This window comes from Nuphar pumila, chromosome 16 (assembly GCF_984573655.1).
Source record: "Nuphar pumila chromosome 16, dmNupPumi1.hap1.1, whole genome shotgun sequence".
Lineage (NCBI taxonomy): Eukaryota > Viridiplantae > Streptophyta > Magnoliopsida > Nymphaeales > Nymphaeaceae > Nuphar > Nuphar pumila.
This window is the reverse complement of record NC_143264.1, coordinates 86,087,577-86,093,576: the sequence shown is the minus strand read 5'-3', so window position 1 is coordinate 86,093,576 and position 6,000 is coordinate 86,087,577.

The following is a 6,000-nucleotide window of genomic DNA, read 5'->3' as shown; positions in this document are numbered from 1 at the left end:
CCAGACCTTAATTTCAGAAAATTTTTATTTGTTTGTGTTGTAATTTATAAAGTGCTTTTTATGACTGCCATTTGTTTTTTTTTTCCTCGTGGGATTGCTGTGTGGCTTACAAATACGGCAATAAATCATGATATCAAGAAAACAGAAGCATCACCAATTTTTCATAAATTTATATGGTTAAAACGAATTAAAAATTTAAGAAAAACCTAGACAAGACGGATAAAAATGTAAACATTGCAATGTGATCATGAAATTTTACAAGGAAAAAATATCACAATTTTTTCATAAATTTGTGACATCTTGAACGTTATATATGGTTGAAAATATATGGCAATATTTTTAAGAAAACATTTGCTCAATATTTTTCAACATTGCAGTAAGATATTTTTTACTCAATCCGTCTCTACAAGGGAAGCAGATCAGGTCATGCTGAACATGAGCGTTTTTGCTCATGCCGGCATCGCGGCCGTCTGTTTGCATTTTGGATGAATGCCACGTGGTTTTGTTGACTTTTGAGCTTTTTAAAATGCAAATCGGACGGCCACGATGTCAGCATGAGCAAAAACACTCATGTTCAGCATGACCTGATCTGCTTCCCTCTACAAGGTGTGAAGTTTCCCAGATTCAGCCTGCAGGGTAGGGGCCAAAACAGTTTGGTTTCATACTAACCTTTCTAACCGGTTCAAAACTTGGTAGTTGCAGGCACTTTTTGCTTAATCTAAACCTGGATATGGGGAATCATGAGGGAGGAATCATTGAGGCGGGGTGCTTTACCAAGAGAGGAAGCTTGGAAGGCAGGGAAGGGCGGCATGAAAAAAAAATAATGAAAGAATCTAATATAGCTGGAAAGGTGATGATTGAGATGGGTCGGGCTGACCTGGCCGGCGTCTTACGCCAGACTTTGAAATGTAAGGGTCCCACCTTGGTCATCCCCATCCCTCTGTTGGATATTTTGTATAATTATGAGTTACAATTAGCTTTAAACGTTGTAAATCTGATCTTTTGGTTACTAATCTAGCTAGATTAGCTAGGGGGGAATTAACAAGACATGGAAAGATCATCCCACTGACACCCACTTATGAATGAGTGATTCTGTATATCTTACATTAAACTCAATGAACTGGAAGGGGTCCTCCTAACCCCAGTTTGACTATCCAAAAAAAAAAACTGGGGATGCACTGATCATGGCATGTTTAGTAAAGAAAAAAAATGCCTTGGATGAAATTTATTCAACAAAGATTTTTTTCTTTAACAGAGTTTTGGTGTAATATTTGCTATTGATTTTTTGTTTCTTTCTAAACACCCATCTAAGCACAAAAAACTCCTAATCTAATGTATGTTTTTGCTAAACAAGCTATAAAATATCATCAAGTTTCAATTAAACAAAAAGAGGATACCTGAAATTATGTTTTTCTGAAACAATTAGGATCATTAGGAGGATAAATCCCTCCCTCTCCCAGCATAACCAAGTTTCGTATAACCTGCACAGAAAACTACCATTTTCAGAACTTTTTTGATAAATCTGACATCACGGATGAATTCTGCATGGTCCATTTGCTAGGAATAGTCAATTGGATCACATTTTCTCAATGAATAAGTATGATTTTTGAGTCTTAAATTTTATGATAATTATAGTGCATTAATTTTTGAAGCTTAAAAAAAACTTGCTCACATCTCATAATCGGGCAATCCAAGAGCTGGTTTTTATAAAACAATGCATGTAGATCACACTGCATAGCCAGATTTCAATATATATATATATATATATATATATATATATATATATATATATATATATATATATATATATATATATGTGTGTGTGTGTGTGTGTGTGTGTGTGTGTGTGTGTGTGTGTGGATGCAGATCGTAAGAAACATGGTAAGTTTGGTTAGCTGGGCCATCCGTGGATCAAATTTGATTTGAAGTTATAAATCAGAATTGAAAGAGGGCCCTTGAGATTCTGATTCTCATATAAAAGAGAAAACGACCCTCATCTGCTAAGGCAAATGAGCTGTTTTCTCGCAGAATGTTTTTTATGGTTGTTTAGCCATGCCAAGAGATTTTCTCTCATTCGCATTGAGTCAGAATCTCATGAAAGGTTACCAAACATGACCTAAAGTTTGCACAAACACCCCACTGTATGTACGTGTCTTCAGGTCTTAGTTTTCAAAAAAGAAAAAGGAAAAAAAAAGCAAATCCATGTCTCATATTTGTGATGGATCAGTCTCATTGTATTCAGGATTGTTCCCGTTGATGGGTATGTATTCAAGTATTTGTGTTTGATTCCTGAAACTTGTACCACTCTTACTAGTTCCAACATGACGAACCCAACTAACCAAAATTGGCATTTACGAAAGCTAGTAGGCCAGCCAGAAGATTCAGATCACGGCACAAACCTTTTCAGGGTCAACCAAATCCAGGTCATGATCATCCCTAGCCTGGGTGAGCAAAGCCAGATTCTAAAGCTAGGTAAAACTAGTTTGGATCTAGGAAAATTCTGGTTTTACTCGAAGAAAATGGGGGTAAAAAGGTCTAAAATTTTCCCTTTCAAACTATTCGTTAGAGGTTCCTCATGCTAATGTTAATGTGTCTATATATATATATATATATATATATATATATATATATATATATATATATAAAGAGAGAGAGAGAGATGGTTCCATGCAAAGCCAATTTGGTGCTAAACAGCGTGCTAAATGGTTTTTTCGGGCTTCTCCGGTGCTTTTTATGTAGTTCCAGCCCCATAAATGTGTTGGGCATGGTCGATTTACTAAGAATTCAAACTTGGATCATGTGTTTTCAATGAAAAAAATGATGTTTGGAGCCTCAAAAATTTACAAAGCTTTTGGACCGTTGGTTTTTCGAACTTTGGAATTTAAAAATAAAATGAAAAAAAAACCCGAAAAAACCATTTAGCATGCAGTTTAGCACCAAATTGGTTTAGCACGGACCCATATATATATTGAAAGGCAAGCTGGGGTTAGGCAGACCCTACCAGTTATACAATCATACCGTTCGGTTTTGAACCTGCAACATCCCAACATAAGGTAAGGTGCACTAGCTGCTCCTACCAGACAAGCGACCCCGTTGATAGGCAGTGCAAACCTATGTGGCATCACACCCAGAGATGCTAGTAATACCAAATCTCATGGAAACTATGGGTACCCATACGCACCCCAGTAATGGAAAAAAAAGTCAGGCGTTCATTTTTCTCAAATCATGCAGTTGCCGGCTATGAATCTCCGAAGTCATGTATCAACCAAACCGTTATGACCATTTTACAGATTTCAGCCAGACGACCAATTCTTTTGATGATCAGAAACCCTGGACGAGAACCGGGACAGCTAATGGACTTGCAAGGAAAACTCCAGGTGAGGACACCGACACCCAAATCATTACAGAGCTCACCAGTTAAAAAACACCTATCCACCCGGTGAGAATCAAACTTGTGACAAAGGGGTCAGCACGAGAATCAAACTTGGGACGAAGGGATCAGCACCTTCAAGCAGGCCCGCTGGTGGATAGGCAGAAACCCCAGTTACAACATATAAGATTACATAAAATCAAATAGCTAAAAACAGTTTATAGAATTTCAAAGTTTTGAAAAGGAATTTTTTACCTTACATTTCAAGGCATGAACTGGTACAGTAAAACTCATACAAATATCTGGCTGAAAGTTTTTTAAAACCTTTCATTATAAAAGAAAAGGGCTTAGGCAAGCACGGATTCCACAACTTTTTTGGGTTCCTCCAATTCTTTCTAGAGAAACCACCAAAAGCAACTTTGAAACTGTCTTGATTCTAAAAAAAACTTCCACTCCCTCCCATCATTTCGACATTTAACTCCAAAACAGATCCCAAAAATACTTTTGTGAACCCACAAAGAAGCAATTGAAACCATAGTGACAAAAGTTTAAAACGCGACAGAATTTTTCTTGTGAGATTTAATTTTTTTTATTTATCTCAAGTTTTATTGATAAAATATCGGCTAAAAATAAATTAATTAATATTTAATAAATATGAGGCAAAATAAAAATTTTATAAAATGATATGGGTTTAAGGTCTTGTCCAAGATTGAAACTTCTAAATAAAATAATTTAAAACTTCAAAATATGGGCTTAATTTACACGGACTTTAGGAGACCTTTCATATTCTCAAAGCATTTAAAGCTTTTAATTTTCAAGATAGATTTCCTCTAAAAACATTTTTAAGATAGCTTTTAGGAAACCGTTTTCTATTATCAACACCTTCCAAAGCTGCCTTGTTGAGAAACTAGTTTTATGTTTTTGGTGGGTGAGAGGAAGTTTTATTACTATTAAATGATATATATATATATTAAAAGATAGTTTAATGATAATTTATTCACTTGAAAATAATGTTGTTCAATGCATTTTAATTGAGTTTAAGGCAAGGGTATCTTTTTTTTTAATCTCACAATAAAAACATAAATATTGTGATAAAAGCACAATATTTAGGTTTTGTAAAAAATATTAAGATATTTTGAAAATATCATGAGATTTTAAAATTCACAATGGCAAGATAATATATCACATTTTTGTGATATTTTCAAAATATCACCTATATTTGTCACACTGACTGAAACACATAAGAAGCTAAGCACCAATTACCAAATGAGTCTCCAGGTAAACTTTCATAATCTTTTAAATATACCTTAAAACACATCACAGTCTACATTTCCATCACCGGGGGCTCCCCATGTCTGGTCGGAGAGAGCAGCTAGTGCACGTTACCTTGTGTTGGGACGTTGCAAGTTCAAATCCCAATGGTAACGTTGTATAACTGGTAAGGGTAAGTCTAACCCCAGCTGGACTTTCAAAAAAAATCTATATTTCCAAACTTAATTTTATGGCCAAGGGCATCCATCATTTGTTCTGCAGCCTCCAATTCATTGAATACCAAAGGCAAATCTACAAGTTACTGTATACCTGACATCAGAAAAGACGGATTGAAACCGATGAGATCTCCACTCAACTCATGGAAAACCAGATGGCGCCATGACCCATAAGAAGAGCTGGATATGAATCGGACAACCTCATGAGAACTCAAATGCATCCTGTTTTATTGGATACCGCCTTGCCTCTTTGAGTCACCTCCGAAAGGGCAGACCTATATCTACTAGTCACCAACCAAAACCTTGCAAGCACCACCAATTTCGTTTGATAAGTGGCCTAGATCCAGGACCCCAATCATGCTTCAAGAGATGGAAACAAGGAGCATTCTTGATTCTCTCTAGAAAAGCGGAATCAGCCTTTACCATGCATACAAACAGGGACTAAACAATGCGATGCTTGATCCAGTCCAACTGTTCCCGCTCTAAGCAAGGCCGCATATTTTGAAAGCAAAAAGGCTGAATCTACAGACCAACATACATGAGGCATCGTCCAAAACTAGAACTCATGTACAACACATGGTCAATGTTATTTATTCAAGGAGAAAGCAAGCACAAAGGCTTTCCACTGAAAAATCCAAGGCAATAGCACCAAAACCACCACCAGAGCAAACTACTACAATACCCGCAATCCACCAACCTGCTTCCTCTGTTTCATGCTCTATTGTCACCCTAACAAAAATTTACCTCGAGACTTAAAAAAAACTGACCAACCACTATCAAATCCACACATATAGCAAACTATCCATGCTGCTGATAATGGCAAGTATTCTGTTAGGGCATATTCGTTTCTTTTTCCTTTCAATCCTGTAAATATCAGGGATATTGACACAATGCAACTTTAAACTCCTTAGATTAAATGCTCTGCCATTTGCGAATAATACAGGAGCCAACTCAGTGGTCTAACGACCAGATAAACAAGGAACTAATATAGTTCACAAAAGTCGAAAGTTTTTGTATTTCTATCCCCACCGAAACAGTCAGGCATGTCTCAGCAACCACAAATTCAGATGGACAGTAGATCATAAAAAATCTCAGAAGTCATAAAGTAGAAAAAATTCCTCACCTTACCTGTGGATATTTTAG